Source organism: Tupaia chinensis, unplaced genomic scaffold, assembly GCF_000334495.1.
Source record: "Tupaia chinensis unplaced genomic scaffold, TupChi_1.0 Scaffold000014_1, whole genome shotgun sequence".
NCBI classification, from domain to species: domain Eukaryota; kingdom Metazoa; phylum Chordata; class Mammalia; order Scandentia; family Tupaiidae; genus Tupaia; species Tupaia belangeri.
In genome coordinates, this window is record NW_006159444.1 from 6165626 (window position 1) to 6183522 (window position 17897).

General features: G+C 45.3%; 1 pseudogene; it reads right to left on the reverse strand.

The window, feature by feature from the left end:
- Window positions 1–1529: 1529 nt before the first annotated feature.
- On the reverse strand, window positions 1530–7752 carry LOC102484650 (protein/nucleic acid deglycase DJ-1 pseudogene; annotated as a pseudogene).
- Window positions 7753–17897: the final 10145 nt, after the last annotated feature.

The following is a 17897-nucleotide window of genomic DNA, read 5'->3' on the forward strand; positions in this document are numbered from 1 at the left end:
TTTTTGCTATAGGGCGCGTGCGCTCGCCAGACAGACAGAGAGAGACAGAGAGACAGAAAGCAGGAAATCACCCCCCAGGGGGGATGGCCACGCTGCAGTCCCTTCTCCTCTATTCTCCTCTTGGGATCTTGGGCACGCACGCACACGCGCCCAGCGTAAGTTTAAGGTGCCAGGTCCAGGACTCGAACCGCGGTCGACTATGTGGGAGTCCAGCAACATAGTCATTACACTAACTGCTGGTCCCGAGAGATGACATCTTTATCATTAGCAGCCATATATATCTAGTTAAAATGGAGGGGTGAGATCAGCAAATGAAGTAGCAGTTACATCAGTAGACTCTCACATGGCTAACTGCGGTTCAAGTCCTGGACTCGGTGGCTTGAAAATCATGCCAGGCATGAGTGCATGCCCAAGATCTCAGGAAGAGAATGAAGAGAAGGGATTGATTGCAGTGTGGCCATTCCCCACCCACTTGGGGTTGATTTCTCACTTTCCCTCTTGCTGCCTTTCTCTCTCTCTCCGAAACTGCACACACTCTAAGACAAAAATATCTTTTTTTTTTTTTTAAATGGAGGGTTATATCATTGTACTAGGAAAAGGACTAGTTGGAAAACTCACTAGGTAAGAGAAAGGGAAGGTGCCTTAATCTTCTGCTCTCTGTTCCAGGGCATGACTAACAGAATCAGAAGACCAGCACTTCCCTTACTTATTGGAAGATAACAATTGCCAACGTGGTATTGATTTACTCGACAAATGTTTTAAGCTTCTCTCTGCACTGGGCACTGTTCTAATAGTTTTGAAAACACAGTGGTGGTGTTGGGACCAGCAGATGGCATAGTGGTTACATTGCTGGACTCTCACATGGCTGACTGCAATTCAAGTCCTGGACCTGGCAGCTTGAAACTCACACCAGGCACACGTGTGTCCTCCCAAGATCCTGGGAGGACAATGGAAGAGAATGGATTGCAGCATGGCCATTCCCCCGGGGGAGGGTGATTTCTCACTTTCTGTCTCTCTGTCTGTCTTTCCGGTGAGCACACGTGCTCTATACCAAATCCTTCTCAAGAAAAGAAAACAAAATGGTAGATACCACGAGGTCTCTGCTTTTGTGGAGCAATGGGACAGACAGTAAACAGTGTCTCCTGTGCTAGCTGGGGACAAACACACACATCGAAATGAGGGAGGGTAAGAAGGATATGGCTTGCAAGATGCAGGGGCCCCTGTTTTATATAGCATAGGCAGGAAGACTTCTTTGATGAGGAGACACTTGAGCAGGGAACTGGAATATATGACCCAGTAAAACTCCACTATCTGGGGAAGAATGTTTCAGGCAGAGGTCATGAGAACATCTGAGGCTGACGCTGCTCTGGAGTACATGGGACCCACAGAGGCCAGTGAGCCTGTGCAGGCCGAGTACAAGCAGGGCACAGGAAATGAGATCAGAGAGAGCAAGCAGAGCAGGAGCCAGGCCGGGGAGTGTCTCATGGCTGCCCTGTGAACTTGCATCTGACTTGTGAGATGGGACAGCATTAGAAGAGATTGGTCAAGTTGACAATGTCAATGGGATCACTCTGGCTACTGCATAGACAAGAGAAGACGCGAGGTCTAAATGCGGAGACCAGTTCAGAACCTACTGCAACTTTTCCGGCAGTGATGACAGTGGACTGGACCAAGTGGGAACAGTGAAGACTGAGAAGGTGTGAGATTCTGGATGTTTCAGAGGTAGTGCCTATAGGGTTTGCCTAAGGATTGGGCTTGAGGCTTGAGAGCTGGGTGTGACCAAAGAGGCCCGAAAGGCTTTCTAAGGGGACTTTTATCTCTTCATTAAGTTCCATCCTCAATCTTTCCTTTGAGTTAAGCTTTGAGAAGAGGCTTCCACATGACAATGTAACCATGAGGCCAGCCTGGTGGTTAAGGTGACCCTACCCCACATGGCTGACTGCACAGTTCCAGTCCCATAACCATGGCTTGAGAAACATACCCAGTGTGTGTGCCCACCCAAAATCCTGAAAGGAGAAAGGGAGGAGAAGGGATTGTGATGTGACCATGCCCAATGGGGATGCTTTCTCATTTTCTCTCTGTCTCTCTGTCTCTCTGCCCCTCTCCAGCTTTCCCTCTTGATGAACGTAGACACCTTCTGGCAAGTTAAAAATAAACGTATCAGATCTGTGTTCTAGATATATCAGATCAATGTTGGCTCAGTAATTACTCTAATAGTCTAGGCAGGAGACAAGAGTCTAAAAGGATGGGAAGGGAGTGAATATGGATTGAGGTCCATTTAAAAGGTTGCTACTAACTGACGAGACAAGGCAGGAAAGGGAAGGAAAGTGGCTTGCTGTGACCACTGAATTGTGATGCTCTTAACTAAGACTTGAAAAAGGGGGAAAAGCACTTCAGGAAATTAGAGGTGGGTGTGAAAATAAAGATTATAAATCTAGTCCTCAGTAGGTGACTACACAAAAGTTGAATAGATAAATCCAGAAGGCATCTAAATAAGAGTAGAAAACTCAGACAGCTCTACTCTAGATTTTCATTGACTTATTTTGAAACACAATCAGGCTTCATTATTTGAGCCAGAAGATTTAAATTTAAATAAAAGAGAAAGGTCATTTGATTCTTTTCTTGTGGGCATAGTAACTAAACTAAGCTACCAGATCCATCTCTTTGCAATATGAAGAAGCCCTTTGGACATCTGTCTTAAACTGGACTTGAAAATCACAGAGCAATTATTATACTATTTAAAACAATGCAGTATGGTTTAACTAAAAATTTTCCCAATCAGAGTGCTAAACTCAGAATATTAGAATAGCAAATATTTATGCCTAAAGTCAGACTTGTGTTCATGGATATGTACATATCAGCTGTGCTTGCTATTGAAAATATTTAGATTTATTAAGATATTTAGTGAAACAATAAAATGGGGGAGGCATAGAAAGCAACAATAGATACCAGACACAGTGTGGGAGGAGGGGGGGAGATGGCAGAGGGTGAGATAGGGAATCAAGGATGGGAAAAAAGGCAAAATATACAGGAAACAAGAAATGGAAAATGATTTGTTGACCATAACACATATGTTGATGTGCTTGATTGAGCCAATATACAGTGTATTCTCAATGGAAAAATCTCATTTTGTATGCTATAATGATGTACAGTGAATGAATGTAAATAAAGAAAGAAAAGAATGTAAAAAAAAAATTAAAAGTATACAAAGTAACAAACAAACAAACAAACAAAAAAGAATAGCAAATACATCCTTCTCAAGCATGTTTTTCCCTTTCTTTTTTTTTTTGGAGAGGTTTTTCACTGTAGGGTGCGTGCGCTCGCCAGACAGACAGAGAGAGACATAGAGACAGAAAGCGAGAAATCACCCCCCAGGGGGGATGGTCATGCCGCAATCCCTTCTCCTCCATTCTCCTCTCGGGATCTTGGGCACGCACGCACACGTGCCCGGCGTGAGTTTTAAGCCACCGGGTCCGGGACACGAACTGCGGTCGACTACGTGGGAGTCCAGCGACATAGCCATTACGCTAACTGCTGGTTCCCTTGTTTTTCCCTTTCTAAGGCAGTAAACAAAAATTAAGGTTTTTCACCAGAACCTACACACCGGATTTGAACGTCGGACCTTTGAATTTCACTTTACAGTAGAGATAGAGAAAGCTGGGCCAAAGCTTAAGCCAATGAATTGAGTAAAGGCCAACAACATGCTGTTAACCAGGCTCTCTGCTGGGAACAGAGGGATGAACATGGCATGTTCCATGTGCTCCAGGAGATTTACAACCTACCGCTAGGTCTAAGAAGTCCCCGTACATGAAGAGACATGTTTATAGACTTGGACCAGGGTTCATATCCTGTCTGGAAATGCTAACCATCACTCAAATGGTTTGAAACACTTAAAAGACTTCATAACACTACAATTTATCTGATAGTTGCTTCTATTCCAGAATAAACACAATTCCTGTTGCATTTGCAAATTTATGATAAACCAGTGAAAAGCAAGCAATGAACATACATATTTATGGAATATCACCTCTACTACACACCCATAAAACTTTTAAACCAATAGATTTCCCATTCCATTGGAACAAAACCACTTATCTAACAAAACCCTTAGGAGGTACTAACTCACGGAACCTTGGGATTTCTTAGGCAGGGCTTCTTTGCTTTGCTTTTCTTCCTTTTTTCTCCTCCTTTCCCTCTTTCTATTCCTTATTTAAATCTTTAGCTACCACTCAGAATTTTATTTTATTTTTTTCAATTAACTTGTGAAAAGAAAATTTGGGGCTTCTTTCTTTCTTTCTTTTTCTTTTTTTTGTGAGAGATGTTTGCTATAGGGCACATGCCCTTGTCAGAGAGACAGAAAGCAGGAAATCACTCCCCCCAGGGGCGGTGGGCGGGGGATGGCCATGGCATAAACTCTTCTCTTCCATTCTCTAGGGATTTTGGGCACACACGCATATGTGCCCAGCATGATTTTCAAGCTTTCAGGTCTGGGACTTGAACTGTGGTCGACCACATGGGAATTCAGCAATGTAACCATTACACCATCTGCTGGTTGCAGGGCTTAGATTTCTTAGAGCGAGTTTAAACCAGTGAAAGGAAAAATTAACTTTGTTTAAACACTTGCTCTCAAGGAGCCTGTCAGTAGGAGAAAGCAGATAATTAAATAGTTATCAAATATATCATTCCAAAAGCACCACATGAAAAGCATAGCAGTAACACGACTGGACCCACATGGGAAGGTCCCACGTTTGGGCCCCAAGACCTCCCTGTACACACATGAGGTGCACACACACGCCTGTGGTCTGAGCTGGCTGAGGTTGGGATGAACTGGGGCACAAAAACCCTTCGGGGAAAGTGTGTATCTCTCTTTCTCTCAGAAGAAATAAATAAACTTATGAAGACTGCTAGACTAGAGAGAATGAGGAGGTGAAGGGGCTAAGAAAGGAGGGGTACTCAGCTTTGAAGGCGTAGGAGAGAGGCAAGCTTATCCATCACGGCTTCACAGAGGTCCTCACTCACAGCCACACGCTGCTCTGTCCACCTCATTTAGAGATGCCGAAGGAGGGCAACGGTAGGGAAAAAATGGAGATGGGCAAGCAGGAAGGGCAAAGCAAATAACAGCGGCCACTCTACTCCCTAAGCCCGTAAATCCCTTCCCTTGAGCTGCATTGTCTTGGTGGACTTCCATTTCTGAATGAACTCACTCTTCACCACCCCTTCTGCTACCATTCTTCCTCTTTGTAGCACCTCGGTAGCCTCCTAACAGCTCTATTTCTAGAACTCTTCCTTACAGTTCCTTCTCTGCACAGCGAGAAGAGTGATACTCGGGCATGAATCAGGTGTCACTCCATGGCCTCCAACCCTCTAGCAGCTTGGCATCTCACTTTCAAACCACAGCAAAGCTCTGATATTATAAAGGCCCAAACAACCCAGACCCAACTGACTTCTCTGACATCACCCCTGCTTACTACTTTCTCCCTGGGAGCAACTGGACCTACATGGGAAAGCCCCAGCCTCACACCCACCGGTTGCCTTTCTTTTTCTCAAACTCATGGAGCTGTTTCTCTCTAAGGACTTACTCTTTTCGCCTGCCTAGAATGTTCTTCCTTGAGAACACTCACTAGGACTGACGCCTTGGCTCAGATGTTACCTCCTCAGGCAGGCCTTTCTGGCCACCCAGGCAAATACAGCGCTCTCACCCCCATCCTGTTTCCCAGTTCATTTATTTTAAAGCACTAGTTTCATAGTTTCCCCCTTCACTACAGCTATGATCTGTTTTGTATAACATTATATCTCCAGAACTTAGAAAAGTATATTTGTTGAATAAACTGATTTTATTTTATTTTTTCTTATAATTCTTCTTTTATACAGAATTATAGAGCACATGTGCATGCATGAGAGAAAGAAATATGAGGACCTTCTGCAGGGGCTGGTAACCCTTGACCCCTTTCCTCCAGTCCTCCAATGGGGTGGATCTAGGGCATTCATTTCAGGCTAACCGGGCCAGGGATTTGAACCACAGTTGTATGTGGTTCACACTGCACCAGAGAGCTGGTCCAATAAACTAATTCCAATCCGAATTCCCAGGTGTAATGAATATTGGGTATCTCCTACAGTAAAACTAACAAAAAATGTTACATAGACTTTTGCCCCCAGGAAATTTAAGGGCCTTCTAACACCTAGATGGCTTTTTCCAGTTATTTTCATGTGGGTTTACTGTCCCAGCTGTCTAAATTAAGTGTGCTACCCAGTAAACATAAGAGAGTCACTATTTATCAAGGACTCATTATGTACTAAGTGCTATCCATATATTACGCATTTAAACTTCGTAACATCTTTATTATGTGGTTTTATAACCATTTGAGAAGTCATTTTCAAGTAACTTTCAAATGACAGATGTAGACTGCTTAATTCCATACTACTTCCACATTTCCACTCTGAGTCTACAGACCTTAGATAAACAAGCTTATCTTTTCCATGCATGCCATTTACTCCATAATTAATATCCCAGAAACAGCATTTACAAGTAAGCAAAGAAAGAGGAAACTATTAGACCAATTGCTACATATGTCATGCATATTGAAGTATCAAGAATTTCCTCATTAAAGCAGTATATAATTTCTGCACATGTGTCAGGTATGTTTTCTGCATTTATGAGTAATTCGAAACGAAGGAGATCTTTAGAATAGGTATTGCTAGCTATTAAGTTCTTTTGTTTGTTTTTGCTACATGCCCTGTTTATTCTGCAAACAAGGTTCAGAAATGTACAGACACAACTCGTGGGCTGAGCGACCCATGTTCAGTTGTTAGTTCACAGCTACACAAAAGCAGCAATGACAACTTACAGGCACGTGAGCCAGCCACTTTTTGTTTGCTGTGAATGCAGTGAAAATGGATCACAAATGGTCTGTTCCTCTAACTCACGGTCACATTCTTCTGCTCTAAACTTTAAAAACAAGTGAAGCCAGGAACCAGCAGTTAGCGTAATGGCTATGTCGCTGGACTCCCACGTAGTCGACCGCGGTTCGTGTCCCGGACCCGGTGGCTTAAAACTCACGCCGGGCGCGTGTGCGTGCGTGCCCAAGATCCCGAGAGGAGAATGGAGGAGAAGGGATTGCGGCGTGACCATCCCCCCTGGGGGGTGATTTCTCGCTTTCTGTCTCTATGTCTCTCTCTGTCTGTCTGGCGAGCGCACGCGCCCTACAGTGAAAATCTCTCCAAAAAAAAAAAAAACAAGTGAAGCCTTCACTTGGTCGGCCACCTCCTTGCCGCTCAGCACCTCAACAATCACAAGAACAAATTCAAAGCTGGTCCCAGGACCATGGCTGGTAAGGATTCTCAGAGTAGCTGGAGTGACTTCCATTCTTCATTTTGTCTTTAGTAAGAGGGTGTGTTATAACTTTGCTTCTGAAGCCTATGGAGCAGTAGGCCTTGCACAGATGTCGGCTATGAGGCCCTTCTGCTTTCTCTGCTCCTTCAGGATCTCTTTCACGGCAGCGGACTTGGATACACTCTGTGCACCCAGATTACCTCTTGGTAGAACCACCACGTCATATGGTCCCTCTTTTTTTGTATCTTCAAGACTGGCAGCAGAACAAATGACAACATGATGACTACACTGCACTGGGTCTTTTCCAGCCAGGCCAGCAAGGTGACCTTAATCCCAGCCCACCACATGATGTCTACAGGGATGATGGTGTTCATTTCCTCTGCTCCTTTAGCCAGGATGACCAAAGCTCTTTATGAAGCCATTTTTATGTGTTTTTTTTTTTTTTAAAGACCTACACCAGACTAAATGAGTATGCCCGTCAGCATCTTAAGTCTTTAGCTAGTACAGAAACACATTCTTTTCATCTCTATAAGAGCAACAAATACTTGTTAAATCTTATTTAGAAATTTCTTAAATTTTAGTGTTAGGTTAGACACCTGGGTACACAACAGACGAGAAAGGAAAACAAGTTCTCGTCCTTGTGTTCACCAGGGGCATTCTGGGTCGTGAAAGTCAGTGCTGTTAAGGAACTTACTACAACCCACTGTGCGGGACTTCAGAATATCTGCCTCCATTTGGGATAAGTTCTAAAAACAAGCAAAAATAGGAATGCTCCATCATAAGGACACTTTTTGGACTCTGGGTTTAAAGTTGCTCAAGGTGATGTTTCACTGTGATGGGCAGACCTGTGGGCCACTGGGGCTCTGAGCCATGAACCCTTCCTTTTTCTATAACTTTCTTTGCTCTGTTAGTTTCAAGGTCAGATCGCCTTAGGGACTGTGATCTTATGGCAAGCCTTAGAGTTAAATCTGAACAGTTCACTGCTAAAGGAGAAGGCGGAAATAACATTTATCTTATATAGCCAGTGAAGAAACATGGGGCAAAGCCAAGACCACCAAGATCTTCCTCCATAACTATGTCACGAAGCCTCCAAACATTTCCCAAAGCACTTTCCTGGACAGGGCCAGTGCTAACCACCACGCATGCGCCCATTTCCCATCCATTCCCTGACCGGCTTGTTACCCTGCAGCGCCCCTCCCTTGAAGTGCACATACGTGATGGGAAAGGCATAACGCAGTGCTGAGGAAGTGTTTCTTCTAGAAAATGAACTTTTAAAGCACTGTATCCTCTAAGGTCTTCCCTACCACCCACTCAGTAATCCCACATTTCTGATTGTGACCCTCGTGCTGCACCATTCATATGAGTTGTTTCAGATTTTAAAACAGGGGAGACAGGGGCCCACCTGCGGTATAGGGATTAAGGCACTGGACTTCCATATGGTCAACTGCAGTTCAAGTCCCAGACCTGACAGCTGAAAAATGACACCAGGCATGTGTGCATGCATGCCCCAAATCCTGAGAGGAGACTGGGAGAGAAGGGACTGTAGTCTGGCCATCCTTTTGGAGGGTGATTTCTCACTTTCCTTCTCTTTGCCTCTCTCCAGTGAGTACATGTGCCCCATGGCAAAAACCTTAGAAAAATAATAATAAGGCAGACAGTGAAATACTTAAACTAGGAGCTGTTTCAGAACAGCAATCATAACCTCCTTGGAGGCAGCTGCAATATTTTAGCACAACATGGATGCTTACGCTAATAACAGGTTCACACGGGTAAAAGGAACCAACACGGGACTGTATGTATTTATGCCTGAGATTACAGTTCTCCCTCTCCGCAGCATGTCTGCGAAGCAGAGATATCAGAGACTGAAGACTGTAATCACAAGCTTGCACTGAGGGCCTCGCTTCATCGCTGGGCCCCTCCACTGCCATGGGCTTTCCAGCCATAGGTTGAAGGCAGCCTTAAATCATGCCGGCTACGCTGGACTCCAGTTAATCTGCATCCCTGGAATGCCTAGGACTGACATCTCCTTTGCACATACTTGTTGCCAAAGATTCACAGAGTGAGTGTGTGCTCAGAAGACCTAGAACTCGAGGGCCTCTGATCACACGGAAGGTGGAACGAGGAAGGGGGGTCAGGAAAAGAAAAGTTCTGCACCTTGCTTCTTCCTTGGCCAATCACCAGCCAGGCAGGCTGCAGGAAGGGGACTTGGCTCTGGCTTCAGTAGTAGAGTTGGGAGTGGAAGGAAGAACTGAATAGCGCCCCAAAGAAATAAAGACCGGGAGGGTATGAGGGCTCATGTACTATGTCATGAGCCAGCATGTGCCAAGGACTAGGGACTGGGGTGACAGAACTAAATGTCAAAACAATTAGAAATAGTCAAGCATTGACAAAGCTCCCACTGAGTTGGCCAGAAACTGAGGAGATAAAGGAATCGTTTTTTTTTTTTTGAGAGGTTTTTGCTATAGGGCGCGTGCGCTCGCCAGACAGACAGAGAGAGACAGAGAGACAGAAAGCAAGAAATCACCCCCCAGGGGGGATGGCCATGCCGCAATCCCTTCTCCTCCATTCTCCTCTCGGGATCTTGGGCATGCATGCACACGCGCCCGGCGTGAGTTTTAAGCCACCGGGTCTGGGACGCGAACCGCAGTCGACTACATGGGAGTCCAGCGACATAGCCATTATGCTAACTGCTGGTCCCGAGATAAGGGAATCTTGTACAGGGAAGAAAACTGGAGGACAGACAGCAGGCTCCAAACTAGGCGCAGGGGAAAGAAAGGTCTGGGGCCGGCAAGTGGTGGGAAGGTAAAGGTGGTTGGATCCCACGTGGCTGACTATGTGGTTGGAGTCCCAGACCTGGTGGCTTGAAAATCATGCCGGGAGTATGTGCGTGCCTGCCCAAAACCTGAGAGGAGAATGAAGGAGAAGGGATTGAGATGTGGCTATCCCCTTCCTCAAGGTGGAAGGGTGTTTTTCACTTTCCCTCTCTTTCTCTCTCTCCAGCTAGTACACATTCCCTATAGTAAAACTAAAAAAAGCAAAAACAAAGAAACAAAAGCAAAAACTTGGTCTAGGAGTCAGAATGTAGAGGGTGGTCAGAAAAGCAGACTTGACCGGCAGTGTACTCTCCAAGCAGGGAGGAGGGTGGAGCAATACTGGAGGAGAACACAGCTCTGACTGTACAACCGAAAGGCTTGCCAGGGCGAGGGAAGAGGGCTGGACCTCAATGAAACCCCCTCCATTTGATTGTCAGAAAAGCCCTACTCAGTCAGAGATGCTCAGCCCCTTGGGATAGGGAGGAGAAGAGTATTTATGTTAAATTAATTGTAGAAAACAGAAGGAAGGAAGCCTGGAGCTAATGCCTTCATTACCCTCGGGAAGGTATTTATGTGCATTAAGGAGTCACACATCTCTACAGACAGCTGCCAAAAGGAATTACCCAGCTGCAAGAACTGCTCAACTTCACTCTCACAGTTCTGTGCTGGTTAATTTCACACAACAGGATTCACTGATACACTTTGGTCATGTCAGTGAATGTTCAAAGCTCTCTTTAAAACATATCAGATTATAGGGACCAGCAGTTGGCATAATGGCTATGTTGCTGGACTCCCATGTAGTCAAAGGTGATTCTAGTCCCAGACCCGGTAGCTTAAATTCACGCCGGGTGGGTGTGCATGTGTGCCCAAGATCCCGAGAGGAGAGTGGAGGAGAAGGGATTGTGGCATGGCCATCCCTCCTGGGGGGTGATTTCTTGCTTTCTGTCTCTCTCTATCTTTCTGGCAAGTGCCCGTGCCCTATAGCAAAAGCCTCTCCAAAGAATGAATGAATAAATGAATTAATTAGTTAACACAACAGATCATAAATGTCTTACAATACTTTTATTTACTACACTGTTATTTTATTCTTTGTCAGGGTCAACTCAACATCCCAGATCTAAGGAAAGGAGGAAAGAAATTTAGTTACATTGTTAACCATGTAGTCAAATCCTGCCTACAATCACAGAGTGACACTTTTTTTTTTTAAGAGACAAGGTCTTGCTATGTTGCCAAGGCTGGTCTCAAACTCCTGATCCTTCTGTTTCAGCCTCCCAAGTACCTGGGATTACTGGGCCTGGCTACATTAGTGCTCATTTAGTCAATGGCTACTTGTTGAGCACAGATACAAATGCCCTTCACTGATGCGAAGATGCACATTTTTCACCACCTGTGGATGCATCTTATAGTAGCTGGTCTCGGTTTTATGGAAAGCATTTCTTTCTTCGTTCATAGTACAGTTATAAATGGTATATTTCAAAAGTGTCTTAGATCGGATGAAATAAGAACTCATCAATATTATTAAGACTCGGTTCAAATGCTGCCTCCCCTGAGAGACTCCCTCAGAGCAGTCACAGGTCACCCATTCAACACTAGGATTCTGCCACCTCACTGGTCACATTTCCAGAGACCATCTCTACTGGGTTGGGCAGACTATTCTAGGCATAGTAGATTTTCAATGGCTCTGGAATGAACAAAAGTTACCATTCATTAAGCACTGATCCAACTGATCATCAATTACACATCAGACCCTGAACTAAACAGTTTTCAGAGGAAAAATCTCATTTATCCTTGGCAATTAAGAGGTCATTCTTATCACTAACCTTAAAGACGAGGGGACTTGCAGCAGGTAAGTGAAGAAGCAAGGGCCTAACCTCAGCCTGGCTTGACTTCAAAGCTCATATGAACGTGGGTCCCATTCGAGGCCCTAGAATGGTGCTTTGCTTGATTCTGACTGGTACAAAGATAGAAGGCAAGACGAAACTACGGAGAAATAGAACTGTTCCCCTACTGTTGAAAGGTAACACTTACTAATGGGGGATCATCAGATTCGTCTGCACTTCTAAGTGCATCATTTAAAGCTCCTACACCAGGATAGAGAGGGTGGTACCTGCGTCTCTCTCCAGTAAGAGGAGAAAATGCTCCAGGGAAGAGGCAGATATTTCAACCTTGTATGGAAGGCTCTTGCTACTGATGAGAGTGGACATCCCACTGAGTTTTGTGAATCATCTTGAATGGTGGGGACATAGATGTGCAAGGAGAAGAGGAGGTACAAGGGCCCCAGGTGCTAAGCTCCGGGGTCCCGACTTCATTTCATATGTAGTCATTAATGCTGTCTTAATGCGGGCTTTACTCCAGCCCCTCTGAGCTTCTCTTCACATTCGGCATCTACTTCATGGCAGAATGTTGAAAGGTTGCACTGCTTTTTCTGTGTCACCTGATGGTCATGTCAAACAGAGAGTTCTACGCCAGTGTAAAGATGCAGAAGAGTGACTGAGAAGCGGAATGGCAAAGGAGTCTGTCCAGGTCAACTCCAACTAGACCTGAAGAAATCTGTCATTACAGGTCTTCACAGAATTACTGAAGAGTATTCCAAGCAGAATATTTCATCTAGAATAGAGTTAGCAAACTATAGCTGCAGGCCCAAACCAGCCAGCAGCATGTCCTATATGATTGGTGAGCAAAGACTGGCTTATATATTTTTAAAGGGCTACAATCAAATTCTCCCAACATCAAAGAATATATGACAGAGACATATAGAGACCACAAAGCCCCAAATACTTTATGGCTGTTTCTAGGTCAAGGTTTACCACCTCCAAACCTAGAACTATTCACAGCCTTCCTCCTCCTCTATTCAGTTACAGGCCACTTAAGCTGGAGCTCAATGGGCTAGACACATGAGAACCAATAGATTTACCACTTCAAAAGTTAAAGCTAATTGGGACCAGCAGTTAGCATAATGGCTATGTCACCGGACTCCCATGTACTCGACTGCGGTTTGCATCCCAGACCCGGTGGCTTAAAACTCACGCCGGGCGCGTGTGCGTGCGCGCCCAAGATCCCAAGAGAATGGAGGAGAAGGGATTGCATCATGGCCATCCCCCATGGGGGGTGATTTCTCACTTTCTGTCTCTCTGTCTCTCTGTCTGGTGAGATAAATAAATAAATAAATAAATAAGTTAAAGCTAAATTAACGGTATGGTGATTTATGGGTGTAACAATTATCCTTCTGAGAATCCTAAAATTTTAAGTAATACTAGATTCTCTCTCATTTTAACTTTGTCTTCAACATTGTTAAGACAATCTCCTTCTTCCATGTAAAAGGGCTTGTGAGCTTTGGGCCAAATGCTGTAATGGTCTGACCTCCTAACACTGGTAGTAAGAGGCTTCTGTAGACGCTGCACATCCTGGTTATTAGAGCTTACCAAAACAACCTTCTTAATTAAAGACCCGGTGAAAACTCCAACTGTCTTCCCACCAGGTTATTACGAGTGGGTGTAGTTGGAATTTTTTTTTTTTTTTTAATTTAACCTGACATTAACACTTTTTACGTTGCCTGTCCTCTAGACTATATGAAGAGAGGGGAGACAATAAGGGTTATGGATTTACGGATCCATGGATCTAGCAAGCTTTGACTTTCCATCAGGCAGTAACTCAATATTTACCAAAGGGAGACATTGAGGTTTGGGAATTTGTACTTGGCTTGTATCTTATTTGAAACTAATTTTCTGGTAAGCTTTGGTATACAGACTGAAAAGATACCCAGACTCAAACATGAAAACTATTTTCGATAGAGTCAACAACTCATTACCGGAAGGGGAGCCCCCCGCCCCAGGGTTACTTGAAGCTGTCCTGCAGTATCTTCAGACTCACTGGCCCAGGCGCTCTGACTGGAGCCCTGTCACTAGGATAATTTGCCATATACGCCTCTCTTCTTTGCTAAAACATCTGCTGCTTTTCATCAGCATGGGAGATATAATGCTAGAGATGCGGTTGGCTCTTAATTACTTGAAAGCTGGCTTTTCACTTCGTAAGCTTTACTTGGCACAAACACCCAGGGCTCCGGATGGCCAAATGAACTGGGGGCAGCTTTTCATTTTATCAAGCAAGATTGATGCAGGCCTGTGATGAAACATTCATCTCTCAGATGCCCGCCACACACAGCCCAGGGTTGCTTTGTGAGTCTTTGTCTAAAAGGACTTCCACTCCCATCCCTGCCTGAAGATACCAACATTTTGTAGAAACCACATCTTTCCCAGTCAAGGGACAAATGAGTTTTCCCCCTCTTTAAATAGCAAAACATTTAATAAAAATGTATCTCCATGCAACCTTCGTTTCATTTCTTTTCTTTTCTCTTTTTTGGAGAGGTTTTTGCTATAGGGCGCATATGCTTGCCAGAAAGACCAAGAGAGACAGAGAGACAGAAAGCGAGAAATCACCCCCCAGGGGGGATGGCCACACCACAATCCCTTCTCCTCCATTCTCGTCTTGGGATCTTGGGCACGCACGCACATGCACCCAGCATGAGTTTAAGCCACCGGGTCCCAAACTTGAACTGCAGTCGACTGCATGGGAGGCCAGCAACATAGCCATTACGCCAACTGCTGGCCCCCATTCCTTTTCCTTCCTTCCTTCCTTTCTTTCTTTCTTTTTCTTTTTTTTTTTAGAGAGCTTTTTGCTACAGAGCATGTGTACTTGCTGGAGAGACAGAAAAAGACAGAGAGATGGAAAGTGAGACATCACCCTTGGTGGGGGTATGGCTACAATGCGACCTCTTCTCTTCCATTCTCCTTTTGACATCTTAGGCACACACGTACACATGCCCGGCATGAGTTTTAAGCTACCAGGTCCAGGACTCGAACCCTGGGCGACTACATGAGAGTCCAGTGACATAACCATTATGCCACCTACTGATTTTCAACCATCATTTCTAGGCAGTACAGCTCAGCAAAGGAGAAGTGAGGCCGAGTGAAATCACAGTTCTGCCACGTGACAGTTGCCTATAATCTCCAGCAGAATCGCCTTCTCCTGGGACTCAGTTTACAAGGATCATCTTCAAAGCACACCATTGTGTCAAATACTTAGTATGGTTTATTTCACTTAATCCCCAGCAGAATTCTGGAGGGAAGGGCCACTCTTTCTTAAGTAGCAATGAAGAAAGGTGAGAAAATCCAGGGAGAGTGATTCACGGTGATTGTTACTCTTCCTAATTATAACATACATTATTTCTACTTAATTTCCTTAGAGGAAGCCAGGACTCAGAGCTAATGAGATGCAGAGGCAGTACTCAGGTGGGCTAACTCCAGAGCCCTTGTTCTTAATTCACACTCTCTAAATCTTTAATATACAGGAGATAGACGAGATCATCCGAGAGCCATGAATTTTAATAGTCCATGGATCTACTCAGCCCCATAAGAGGATTAAAAGATGACAATTGAGAGGGACCACAGGTGGTGTAGAGGCTAAGGCTCTGGACTCTCACCTGGTCAACTGTGGTTTCAGTCCTGGACCAGCAGCTTGAAACTCACCCCAGGCATGGGTGTGTGTGTATACAAGTCCAAAATCCTGAGAGAATGGAGGAGAAGGGATTGCGGTGTGGCCCTGGGGGGTGATTCCTTGCTTTTTGTCTGTCTCTCTAGCGAGCACGCCCTATAGCAGAAATTTCTAAAAAAAAAAAAAAAAGATAATCATAAGATCAACTACCAGCAAGGAAAGGGGGGCAGTGGAGAAGAAACCTGCAAAAAGTGGATTGCAGTCATTACGTGTCAGAGTATAGATTTCAGAATTGCTCTTAGTTTACTACGGACTCAAAAGATTGAGTGCTTCTCAAGCATTTCCCACATTTACATGTCAGACTACAAACCACTAACGCTGAATTCAATCACTGAAAACAAATCCTGTCCTCAGAAGAGGGGAAGCAAAATAGTAAAAGTTATTCTTGATTTTGAAGTTACTGGTTTGTAACTTCATTTAACCTCTTTGGACTACAGTGGGACTCTCCCCCCGCTCCCCCCCCACACACACACACATTTAAGCCTGTACTTGGTAACAGTCACCCACAGGAAGACAGTGAAGGAAGTTGGTACCTATGGGGAAGATGGGGGTGAGCAGAAAACTATTACCAAGGAAAAGCAGAATTAGGCATGAATCTGACCGAGACAGCTGTTTAATTCTCACTGTGCTTTGCCCTTTACAAGTTGCTGTGCGAGGCAACAGGAAGGTCATGTAGTAATCACGCTTAATGACTACTTGAGGATGAAGCCAGGAGGTCGGAGCGCTGGGCCAGAAGGTGGTGGGGAGAGAGGATAATTTAAGATGCTGGTAGCTTAGACATGGGGCCTTAAACAGGACAGAAGTCAAGGACTTATGAAGCCAGACTCAAAGACTCATCACTCTTTGTAGATGTCGTGAACATTGCAGAACAAATCAACACCATTGGGGAGGGACTAAAGTTTTAGAAAGATGTGGGTCAAACACATCACTTTTTTAAAAGAATTATTTTATTTAATAAATAATTATTTTAATATTTCCAGACACACACACACACACACACACACACACACACACACAGAGAGAGAGAGAGAGAGAGAGAGAGAGAGAGAGAGAAAGCTTCCAGATCCAGGACTCAAACCATGGTCAGCCACGTGGGAGTCCAGCACCTTAACCACCATGCCACCGGCCTGCCCCAACACTTCACTTTTTAAGGCCAGCCAGGAGGAGTAGCTTGCCTGGGTCAGACAGACAAAGCCAAAGTGAAAATACAGTTTGGTGAGCTCTTGACATAATGCCCTTGGAAATCTTTTGTACTGCCCTTAATCAACATGTAAAAATCGCGCCTGCAGACTGCAGAAACTGAGAGGCCCAAAGGTGCGGATTTTAATACTCGATAACTGTTTTTATAGCATTACATGACCTATCCAGGCCTAAAATCCTCTTAGATGACAAATTTGACCTGGCCTTAACATTCTCGTCTCTTGGTTAATTAGGAAGCACAGGTAGTTCTGTTTCCTGTCCAAACCCCTCAAACCAACTGTCACTCATTCAGAGGTGGACATCTTCTGTGATGTGCCCAAGGCAGCATTCCAGCGGACCCACACTCAGCGCGTTCAAAAATACGTGCAGTAACCTTGGCCACCTGAGGGGGGTACACGGTGAGCGTTAAGGACCAGAAAGAACTTCATGAAATCCCGGCTTTACAAACAAGACTCCACCAGAACCTTAAAATAAACGATCGACCTCATTGTTTCCAACGAACGGAAGGAACAAAATCGAACCGTTCAACGACGTCCTCCCGAGAGCGAGTTTAAGCTTCTGGCTTAAGAGCAAGACTGCCCCGAGAATACAAAGAGTGGGCGGGCTGGGGCATCACACCAGTCCCGGCTGTCCTTGGGAGCCAGGACCGTTCAAGAAGTCACAAAGGACCAGGTGACACATTGACCCTCGAGTCGAGGAGCCGCAAGCGCTCGGCTCCACCACCCCAGCTCGCCCCGGCCCGTTCTCCACCGCCCCCACCCCAGCTGGGGCGCCCACACCAGTTCTGCAGATGTTCAGCGTGCCACAGCTCCCACCGCGGGCCCCCGGTCCCGGGGGACCCCCGCGAGGACACCCCTGTTGCAGAGTTGATCCAGGGCGGCTGGCTGTGGGGTCCCGTTTTCGGACTGTTCTGTTGGAGTTGGGGTGGGGGGTGGTGACATTCCAGGGCGCCCGCACAAACTCCTTGGAGCCACAAACACTGCAGCCGCTGTGGCTGCGGGGGG